The sequence below is a fragment of the Saccostrea cucullata genome, unplaced genomic scaffold (assembly GCF_032062105.1).
Source record: "Saccostrea cucullata isolate Sc308-1 unplaced genomic scaffold, CSIRO_AGI_Scuc_v1 ctg2196, whole genome shotgun sequence".
In the NCBI taxonomy this organism is placed as follows: Eukaryota; Metazoa; Mollusca; class Bivalvia; order Ostreida; family Ostreidae; genus Saccostrea; species Saccostrea cuccullata.
In genome coordinates, this window is record NW_026936706.1 from 17,778 (window position 1) to 29,853 (window position 12,076).

At 32.6% G+C, this 12,076-nt stretch overlaps 1 pseudogene; it reads right to left on the reverse strand.

The window, feature by feature from the left end:
- Positions 1-532: 532 nt before the first annotated feature.
- Positions 533-1,351, reverse strand: LOC134246307 (uncharacterized; annotated as a pseudogene).
- Between the last annotated feature and the right edge of the window lie 10,725 nt (positions 1,352-12,076).

The window sequence follows — 12,076 nt, forward strand, 5'->3', positions numbered from 1 at the left end:
AATCACAAATGACTTACCTTAATATTTAGTAAGATGACCTTTTAATCTGATGACCTGTTGTATTCTACTTGGAATCGATTGATAAAGATTTCTGACATAATTTACGTTGATATCCTGCCATATCCTAAGCGTTTCCTGAAAAAGTTCGTCTGCGGAATTTATATTGTGCATCCGTGATTGGATTCTTTTAATATAAAGCCATACATTTTCAATGATATTTAAGTCCGGAGACTGTGCAGGCCAGCTCATGTTCTTAATATGGTTTCTGGCAATAAAATCCTGCGTTACACGAGAGCGATGTACGGGGACGTTATCGTCTTGAAAGAGGTAACTTCCTTGTGGGAAATGCCGCACTAGAACTGGCCAGAGGTTTGAATCTAAGATGTCAATATATTTTCTGAATTAATGTTCCCTTCCAACTGGCACAAAGTTCCGATACCGCCGAAGCACAGGCACCCCTGGTACTCTATCATACAGATGGTATATAAATATATATACAAATATAAATTGATAACTGCGAAAGGATCATAGTCTAATCACTGGGTCCATACACATTGGCACAACGCCGCAAAAGCTGACTGGTGGTCATTTCCCCCTCCGAATACTGCTTCCATGCAGCGAACAGCTTTCCATTTACATGTGTTGTCCTTTTCCTATGGATCCGGCCCCTGTGGTTACATTACAGATTTTGTTTAAAATACATGTGTGTACCTGCAAACCCAGTTCTTGGGCCTTTCTGTACACGGCCTGGGTCCAATGGAACACACAGCCTTGTATGACAAATCCAGGAAATCTGTCCTGCACTGCTCTCCAAATGGCTGCCTCAAAGTCAACAACAAAACCATGGAGAGCGATGTTGTCTGGCAGGAGGTGATCAATTGTCCTGAGAACCTGAAAAATTGCAAGGACTTTTAATGGTATGCAACATTTAAATTATTGCAAGGTGGTTTATTAGTAATTGTTTCTATATACTCATATTTTTTTTTTAATTTAATGTTAAGTTTTTTTAATTCATTACTTTAATAGTAACATTATTCTTAATTACTTTTGTTTGATAAACTTACTTCATAATAATCAGCCTTTCTTTTGCTAGACATGAAGCAAAATGCCAGAGGGATTTGCTTCATGTTAGCACCACTGCGGATAAAGGAGTGGATGGTGAAGAGTTGATACCAAGGTTTGTTGACAACCCGGAATGTGGCGTCCAGATACCAGGTTTTGGCCTTAGCCAGGAGCTGCAGCTGGTAGTCCGTATACATCAGCATACATCAGCAGATGTCTACGGCCAGAAACATAGACATCAACATGTCTGAAGTCTGGCATCTGCTGCTCCAGGAAGCCCATGTCAAGCTATAAAATTTACAAAACAAGTCCGTTTCTATAAAATACTAATAGATTTATTGATGCATTGATTTTAACTTTTTTTAAATTCTGAATTTCTGGTTAGGTTTACGACAGTGTATGTAAATAAATAATTGTTTGCTAGGTCTGTCTTCCGGATCAATCAAGGAACCCAAGGAAATGTGAAATGTGGCATCTGCTGGGGCTGTTGATGTGTTGTCCTCATTTGGTTCCTCCTCTCTTTCATCCTCCGTGTGCTAAAATTATTAATTATTTTTCTACCTAACTCTTGTACACCAACTCTTCAAGTTTGTTTTACAAAGAAAGAGAGAAGGCTTCAAAATGAATAATTAAACTGTAATTAAACTGTAATTATAGAACAAGTGGAATGTTGGAATCTAACGTTTACATTCTTAATCACGTTAATATTGAATGTACCTGTTCCGATATAAATATTAACATAATGTAATGTTGGGAAATAGTTATAGATAAGTTTAAACTTTAGATTTAAACTTTTAATGTAACATATTAATGTCAATTCAATTTACTTTCAAGATGGAATTCTAAGTCTAAAATACATGTACTAGTAGCTCCAAAAAGGTTGCGATATATGTTTTAAGAATTTTTTTTAATCCCTTACTAAAGAAACCGTAACGATATTTTGTTTTAAAATTTTTGGACACAATGTATATTTCAAAAAGAACTAATTTTCAATCAGCACGGAACCTAGCTTATATTATGGGAAAGATTTTGCATTAAATGTTTTCTCAAAAAATATTTATATACTAGTATATGGGGAGGCAAATATGTTTTATCCTAAATTTTCACTTAATTTTCGGATTCATGAATCGTACTTTAGCGTTCTATATACTGAACATCAGAGGCAAAACAAAAGATTGGTCAAATTCAGCTTTATTTAAAAAAGAACAAGACTTGATAAAGTCAAACATTAACTTCTCTAACAATACCATTTGATAAATGGGTTATCAAAATTATTGTGTAACGTTAATGATGTCGGACTTGCGGACAATTCTTTTTTTTTTTTTCAAGTTCTCTGATATATCCTTTGAAAAATTATGATGCGTATTTTGTTTTTTAAAAAAAAATTTTTTTTCATGTTTTATATACTAGGGATTGGTCGTTAAAATTATAATTATTGCATGTATTTCTAGTAAGAACGTACGGCCTTGCTAAAAATAAAAAAAATTCCCAAGATTTGTATATATATGACTTATTTTGCTATATAATGAACATACCATATTTTATAAAATATTTTAGAAACCTTGACAAGTTCAAAATTCTGCCTTTCTGTATGCATTAATCAATCTATTCAGCTTTTAATTATCACTTAACACATTATTGTCAAACTGGAAGTTATTGAGATGATAACTTACACTGTATGTGCAATAAATTCTAACAGCAGCAGACTTCACAGAAATCTACATGAGGTCGTATAATTAAGCAGTAAAACTTAATGATTATAGGGATGCAGCACACTTGATAAATGACCACTATATTCATCTCTTTTAAATATAGAAAATTGTAATTATTTGAGTAAAAAAAATCCACATGGCATTATTATGATGCAGACGTCTATAAAATATTTAATCAATGATAAATTGTAAATGTCATTCATTTCTATGGAAGTAAAAGATTTGAGTATTTCATAAAAGTTACGGTACTATATCACTCATTGCATGCATAAACAATCATATCTTATTTTTTAATGTACACTGTCTAACCTTAATTAAATATTTCTATCAAGAAAAATATCATTGCCACGCAGTGGTTTTTTTCCCTTCGTATTTGCAACAAATTGGCATTCACTGAAAATTTATCTTATTTAAAAATACATGTAATACCTTTGAGCATGATAATATACTCGTAGAATTATACTTTTTTTTAATTATACAATATATATTTTTATATATATTCAGTTCAAAATAATCAAGCGTTTTATTATTTTTATCACTGTCAGTTTCAACGCAAAATACAATCAACTTATAAGGCATGCATTATTATTGCAATATAAATATATATATTTGTACATACCTGTCATTTCTGTTTTTCTTCTGGTGATGTTTAGGAACAAGTGATACATTGAAATCATGTGGAATCCTTCATATAGGCCCCTCATTTTCTGACACCTTGCGTTATATCTTGTGTATTGGGAAAAGTGACACACTGTCACTATTGAATTTACTGGAATATTTCTTTACCCTCCTCAACCGTCATCATGATTCTGACACATTACGGTATTATACCCTGTGTGCTAGGGATACCTTTATTGTTCTACCCTCATTGAAAATATATTCCGTTGACAATTTTATAATAACTTTGATATTTAAAAATTCGTAATTTATCTGAAAATACCATACATGCCATACATGACTTGTTTACACACACATAAGTTGAAAAAAATCAATTCAGTTTTACTATATTCACCTTATAAATAAATTATCAATCCAGTTTTTACTATATTATTTAATGTTCAACCAATAATTCACCTTATAATAAAAATGTCCTAAAAATGATGTACAAATGATAACAAATACAGACTTAGAAATAGTACGATTTATTTTCTTCTAAAAAAAAAATCGAGGTGCCGAAACGTCATATAAAAGTGCCGAAACGTCGCGGTGCCGAAACATCGGGGTGCCGAAACGTCTTTGCGATGAAGTGCCGAATCGTCGCGGTGCCGAAACATCGTGCACCCGAGAATTTTTTACTGCAGTAATTTAGATCCACAATGCATCACTTCATACACAAACTCTAAAGCAACATTCTCGCGAAAATAACAACAAAAGTTAAACGAATAATAAACTTGTCTTGATTTAATGAATTTATTTATTTATTGCAGAAAGATAGTCATAAACTGATTGAAATCAGCCTTGTTCAGGCTTCGGTTTGCTAAAGCAACATACAAACGATGTCATATGACGTCAGAATCTAATATGCACCGAATGTGAATTGTCACGTGCGGATTTACACGTCTTATCTAAATGAAAATGGATAAGTATATGCTTTCACCCTAATGGTCGCACCGTCAACATATTAAAGCTACATAGCTATTTCAAGCTACAAAATTAATTATCTTAACAAATTGTTCTGCAGTGTTCTGGACCTGATCTTACCTGGTCAAATGTAACTGTCCAAATGTAAATTATCTTCCCTCTCCAAGTCGAGTAAGCTGACAAAATCGGACTGCCACCCCTCTCTGGGAGTTTACTCTTGGACTCTGGTGGATTACCGTAGAATTTAAATTTCTGAGATAGATCACAACGGTGTCAGTAGGCGAGTACCATTTCGAGAGAACTAGTACAAGGTCAATATACTAATCAACATGACACATGGCTACACTTTTGCCCGAAAACTATGCCTAATCTGTTCTTGTTGAATCCTTTCAATCAATTATGTCACTTCACACATATTTTTGCAATAAACATCACAGGATGCATCAAAATACCTTTGCAGCGTACAGCTAACCATGGAGACTGCCATTTTTTTTTACTAGCGCCACCTATGTAAAATTGCAAAGGGAGATAACTCATTTGAAGAATCTTGACAAATTCTCGATTTTAAACACCTTGTATCTTTTCAATACTTCGTTTGCACAAAAATCTTAAAGTAAATTTTTATTAAGCCTTCCATGTTCACTTGAATTATATATTAAGTTTTTGTATATCTTCTAGGGTTTTAAAGATATTCTTTTCTGAAATAGGCATTATTTGCACACTATCTATACAAAATTACACCTCAAGTACTTTATCCCTGGCTATATGAAAAAAGAAGAATTATAACAAAATCAACTGTTTATATTCATTTTAGACCCAAATGAATATATTAAACCCAATTTTATTGAATTTGAAGATGGTCGATTAATCACCTTTTCTGTACTGTCTGCATGATTTTTACACGGAGCCGTACTTAAAATCCGATATTTTGGAAAGTATACATCATATTCCTTTGGATTTTTCAGGTATGATTCGAAATAAATAAAGCTTTTATAATTTTTAATTCTGTAACTTTACTTCGATTTTTAGCAATTTTATCAAAGTTGTGACATTACTTTTGAAACAACCCTTGTAATTATTTAAACACTACTTTATTGAATGTTACGATATTTTCAAATTATTACTAGAAATGGGATTTCTCAAAAATATCACCGATGAAAACCAATGTAACAGTTCCGTGACTAAGCTAAAAAACAATAAATCTGTGCTTTGCTGCACGTGTTTTGTGTATTTTAGCATCTTTTTGCAATCATAAAAATTTTAATGATTTTTTTATGAAAAATCATTATAAAATTTTAAAATCTGGTTTCACTAAAAAAAACACAAAAAATTGGCAACATGACCATTGATAATGGTTCATCCTTGCACCACATTTTGCTCACTTTTATTTTAGTTTTAAATTGTCCTTGATATTACTTTTGACAATTAACAACCAGTTTCAAAACCTTTTTTAACACATTTTTCTGTAGGCTGTGTGTTATTTTCAACGCCAATTTATTACAATTTCAAAGCTTTGGTCACAATTTTACAAAACGGGAAGTGACTTTGATCTTTGTCTTAGGCCCAAGTTTTCCGTCACACCAGGTTAAAAGAGTGTTAAAATGTCCTGAAACAATCTTAAAAACATGAAAACAAAGAATTTCAATCGTATAAAAATGATAAAAATCGGTGCTCGTGGAAGTCTGATATCACTTCAAGTCGTCGGAATCATCCTTAACGCGGTGCTCGTACGTGCTAAACGTCGAAGGATATTGACCAAAGAGCCTTTGTGTGATGATGTACTACCAAATTCCCGGATCTGAATCCCATAGAACACATTACTGTAGATCACTAAATTTTCGCGACATCTTATTTTCGCGAGATAGTCACTGATTCTTGATTAGCGAGACAAAATTTTCACGAATTGTGGTTATTGCTCTATATAATCTTAAGGAATACTATTATGCGCGAGAATTTAATTTTCGCGAGCACACTGTCTCGCGTAATTACGCGAAAATAAAGTTCTCGCGAATAAAAAGTGATTTACAGTAATTTGTGATTTTTAAACAGAATGTCAAAGCCCCCCCCCCCCACATCTCCTCCACACAAATTCAAGGGTTTGGAAAGATCTATTTAGTAGGCATGACAGCAGATGTTTAAATCACTTATTCAGGGGTACATGGTAGCCAACAGTAAAGGATGTACCGCAGTTATTAGAGCGAGTGGTGGTCTTACTCCAGAAAGATTATTATGTACATTTATGAATTTTCATTGTGAAGGTACATCATTTCATGACCCTTTGCTTAGAATTCTGACGAGATACTTACATGAAATTCACGTAACATCGAACTGAAATATGCATAATTAACTATCATCCAAAATATATAATGTATGCATTTGATCTTTAAAATTAAAAAAATGTTAGGTGAACACCTAGAAGTTGTGTTCAGTGTATTCTTATTTGAATTGGTTGTGATCTCAGGTAGTTCTTAAAAAGAGAAATAAAAAAAATGTCTGAAGATTACACAGGGACGGACAGACTACGCGGACGCTGAACGAATTATGATGAGAAAAACTCAACTGATACTTCAGCTCAAGTGAGATAAAAGAGATAAATATATATTTAAGAATTAAACTTCCTCTTTCCGTTAATGTATACATGAATACATATAAAATTTAAGCATTTGGAGTTTTTAGCAAGACAATTTTTTATTTACGTGTAATATCAAAATGACCAAAGCACACGGTAAGTTTTTCAATTATATTAAATATGATATTATTTTTACTGTAATAAGAATTGATCTTAACGTAAGTTATAATTACACGCAAAGACGGAACCAGGGGCTTCTTTAATAAAAGAACTTATGACTAAGACTAACATTTAGTTCTGTTAAAATCTAAACTTCCATATTTACATTTAATTGAAAATGAATTCAACTTTCTCTATGGAATGTACTCGGATAATTTAACACCAGCAATGTTACACAGAATTATCAAATCTGCAAAGATTTACAATTGGAGTTTTATTGTCATCTCCCTCGGGAGATGACACATTAAGATTGTATGCCGGAAGTGAAGTCCTAGTGTAAGCCTCCATTTATCTTTCGAGAGTCCTCGATGTTTTACCGAGTTCCAAGTAGCCTGCAAATTGGTTTTCTTTTAGAAGAACTAGCTTAGGAGTGTGTGACCTACTTTCGGTTTAGGCCTATTTGAAAGCCAAGGAAAATTTAGAAAAGAAGTACGATGCTTATAAATATCTATAGTTTCAGTGTGTCGTATATATATTGATCCTCAGTACTATGCCTTATTAAATGGGTAAGCCACACAAGGAGAATTGACAATGACGTGATTTCTATATATACATTTGTTGACAGGAAGGGAAAACTGGTTCTCGCACAAAAGAACAAGATTACAATTATATTCTGCAAAAAATGAATAAAGAGTGGTCAACGCTAATTTTATGTTAATTTTTTAGTCTGTAATTGGATTTATTAAATTAATTCCTGTCAAACTTTAATGATTAGCTCCTTTTAAATGAATTATAATTATTGTTGATAATTCCGTATTGTGTTAAGAAAATATAGTTCGAGGAAAGTATTTGAATTTAAGTAAATTGTAAACACCCAGAACCACAAAAATCGCTAGAATGAAATTTCACCAAAAATAGCCTTGGGTGCTCTCGCAGACGTCCATGCTTTTCATATTATACTGCGGCAAAAAGAAACTGCGTACTTTACTGTGGAGTTTGCTGAATAAGTCATTTGGGAACTTCAGGCGTAATAATCCATATATTCATTGCATTAAAATATCTCCCTTTCTGTTTTATTTCTTTGACATTATTGATACCAAAGAGATGACATTTCAGGCTTTCTGGAAAGCCAAACTTGTGAAGAGACTTACTTTTACATTTGACAGCTTACTTGAACATTTAAACCTGCGTCATGTACGGAGGTAAGGAATTGAAAAAAGTAAATAGAAAACATCTCGAGAGGTGAACGTTATTGTATTCGGGGCTTAGAAATAATTTATCAAACAAAAATAATAATTGATGGTAAAATAAAATTTATTTGGATACTTTATTCACGAGAATTAATATATCCTTTTATTTTGAATAACTTGGGAAATGAAATAAAGAAGAAGACAGATTTCGGTAGGAAAACTCGGCAGAAGTTAGTCAAGACTTGAAGGGAGGGTGTTGAGGGTAGGAATATTGCCGTTTTCGTCCTGGATAACGTAATATTATCTTTGAAATAGCCCGTTAATATCTTTTTGTTAAATATTAAGATAAATATTTTTTCACAAAAGAGCTACCGTATATTTTCCAGTTGTAAAAGTAAGCCGTCAACTGTAAAAGTCAGTGTCTTCGCAAAAGTCCATTCATAACGTTTTTGATTTTAGTCGTACGTTCTTTCATAAAACAAGTCCCAGGTGTTTAGGACTGTCATTCAAAAAGTATCTGCGTATTAGCCCAATATATTTTACAGAAACCACCGTGATCTAAATATTGATCAATTTCATAAAGCACGGATAAGAAAATATAAAAAGATGTATTGGTATTCCTCTATACTTCTTTACCAACAAGAGGCCCATGGGCAACATCGCTCATCTGAGCACTAAGGGTAGGAAAAAGTAGAAAATGGCTTTTTATTGTAAAGTTTAAATCCAAAAGTAGTCCCATGACCAATCATGGATTAGCTATTTTTTAGAAAATGATTTTTAAATAATTTTCCTATATATATCTTTTAAAACTTTGGTCGGCCATTTTGGCCCCGCCCTACCCCTGGGGTCATGATTTGAACAAGTTTGAATCTACACTACTTGAGCATGCTTCCATATAAATATGATGAATTATGGCTTTGTCATTCTTGAGAAGAAAATGTTTTAAGAATTTTCCTGTATATTTCTATGCAAAGCTTTGGTCAGCCATTTTGGCCCCGCCCTAACCCCGGGGGTCATTATTTGAATAAACTTTAATCTACACTACCTAAACATGCTTCCATATAAATATGATGAATTATAGCTTTGTCATTATTGAGAAGAAGTTTTTTAATGAATTTTCCTATATATGTGTAAAACTTTGGTCAGCCATTTTGGCCTCGCCCTCCCCCTGGGGGTCATGATTTGAACAAACTTGAATCTACACTACCTGAGCATGCTTTCTTATAAATATGATGAATTATGGCTTTGTCATTCTTGAGAAGAGGATTTTTAAAGAATTTTCCTATATATTTCTAGAACTTAGAACGGCCATTTTGGCCTTGCCCTAACCCCGGGGGTCATGATTTGAACAAACTTGAATCTACACTACATGAGGATGTTTCCCCATAAGTTTCATCTTTCCTGGCACAGTGGTTCTTGAGAAGAAAATTTTTAAACACCAAATTTTCATTAATTCCCAATTATCTCCCCTTGAATGAATTGTGGCCCTTCATTTGAACAAACTTGAATCCCCTTCACCCAAGGATTCTTTGTGGCAAGTTTGGTTGAAATTTGCCTAAGCGGTTTTTGAGAAGAAGTCGAAAAAATATAAAAAGTTTACAGACAGAGAGACGGACAGCTAGACAGACAGACGGACGCCTGACAAAATGTGATCAGAAAAGCTCACTTGAGCTTTCAGCTCAGGTGAGCTAAAAACTATAAATAAACTATAAATAAACAAGATATTTTAGTGAAAACTATGTTTCCGGCAGCAAAAAAAAAAAAAAAAAAAAAAAAAAATCGAAAAAAGCTATATTTAGCATGTAGGTAACAGCCATGTTCATTGACCTTGGTTTCATGTGCTAGCTACGATGGAATACTAAAAAGCTTTTTTTAGCATACAGGTCACAGTCAAGGACACAGTCATTGACTTTGGTGCCATTTGAAAGAACTTTTTCCGTGAGTTTGCACACCAACTTTGCAATTTCTATCGCCTATGGTTTAAAAAAATGGCGAAAGTACGAAAAAGGTTTTTTGAGCAAATTCGTCACAATCAATATCACAAGGTCATTGGTTTTGGTGTTATTTGAAAGTGCTTAATTAGTGGACTATGCATATTGAATATCAAGTCCCTATCTCTCATGTATGGCACGACAAATTCACAAAAATGAGCAAAACAAAGTTTCACAGTCGATATACTCGGTTGCAAACTATATATAGTTTACGGACTGTAAACTATAGTTTACAACGTTAATCTATATTTTACATCTGTGAACCATTGTTAAAGCGATTATCTATGTTTCAGAACCGTAAACTATACTAAACGCCGAAAACAATCATTTACGATTGCAAAACATAGATTATCTATCAAATACAGTTTCATTGTTAACTATGGTTTACAACTCTTAACTTTAGTTAACGATCGTAAATTATAGTTTACAGACGTGAATCTATGTTTATCAACAAAATCTTTTGTTTCAGAAAAATAAACTTAGATCAGCATTCGTTAACTATAGTTACCAACCGTTAAATATAGTTTTACAGATGAAAACTATAGTTAACTTATTGTAAATCATAGTTCACGGTTTGTAAACTATAGTTTACAGTCGATAAACCTAGTTTATCAATTGTGAAGCTACATGTAGGTTTAGCACATTTTTGTGAATTTGGCGTGCCATACTCATGGTATAAAAGTTATGGAGAAGGTTAAAAAAGTTATTTCAACATATATGACGTATGTCGTAGTCAAGGTCACCAGGTCATTTACTTTGGGTTTATTTGAAAGAGCTTTATAAGTGCAATATGCAAACTACATATGATATCTTTCTTTCATGGTTCAAAAAAGGTATGGCGAAGGTTAAAGTTTGCGGACAAACAGTTTCACAGACTGACAGACAGACAGGACAAAAACAAAATACGCCCCGGATCTATTGATCAGGGCGCATAAGAAATCTTAGTTTACGTGTATGGAAGACATTCTCTGCATGTTTTATTTTAAACTGTACCCAGAGTTTAAAATGATAATCCATTTCATAATCTTTCGATGAATGTACATGTTTGATACATTTAAAATATGAGAGTTTTAAATGACTATAAAACAAATGGAAAAATGTTAAAACGCAGTGAATATCAACAAGAAGGAAGTAATTAATCTTTTGTTGCACGATGCACTTAAAAATATTGTGTAATACTGTTTTCTTTTTCTTTTTTAAGTTTCACTTACTCGAAACATCGATATATGTATCTAAAGAAATTACAAGGTTTTCTAAATATAAAAACAAATGAGAAAATAAACAAAGAATATTTATATCAAATCTGTTTCTAAAAATTAATGAAGAAGCAGGAAGCTTAGTTTTCATGGCTTAAATTCTTGACTTTGATCAGCACGCACATTCGAATTTACTCAATCATCTTTCATGGTTTAGATGTGGATTATCAGGGAAAACTTTTTAAGCGTTGTTATACCTACTTCCATAGAGTTCCTAAACTGTCCAAACAATTATTACTGCGTTCATTAAAGATGACAAAAATCGTCGAGACATTTTTTTAATGGAAGACAAGATTATTGTTATGAAAACGTGGTTACGTAAAGAATTTCATACTACCTTAAAAAGTGAGGATAGTTTATAAAGAAAATTAAAAGGATGAAAAATAAGGAAGGTTGGAACAACTTTTTTTTTAAATTAAGAAATACAAAAACATTTTTCTTTCAGTAAAAATCATGTTTATTATGGGAAGTTTGGGCATGTCAGTAACGACCTTCACACATCTTTGCGCTGGTAAGAGAGTACAATATTTTAAATAAATGAAGAGTTTCATTAAAA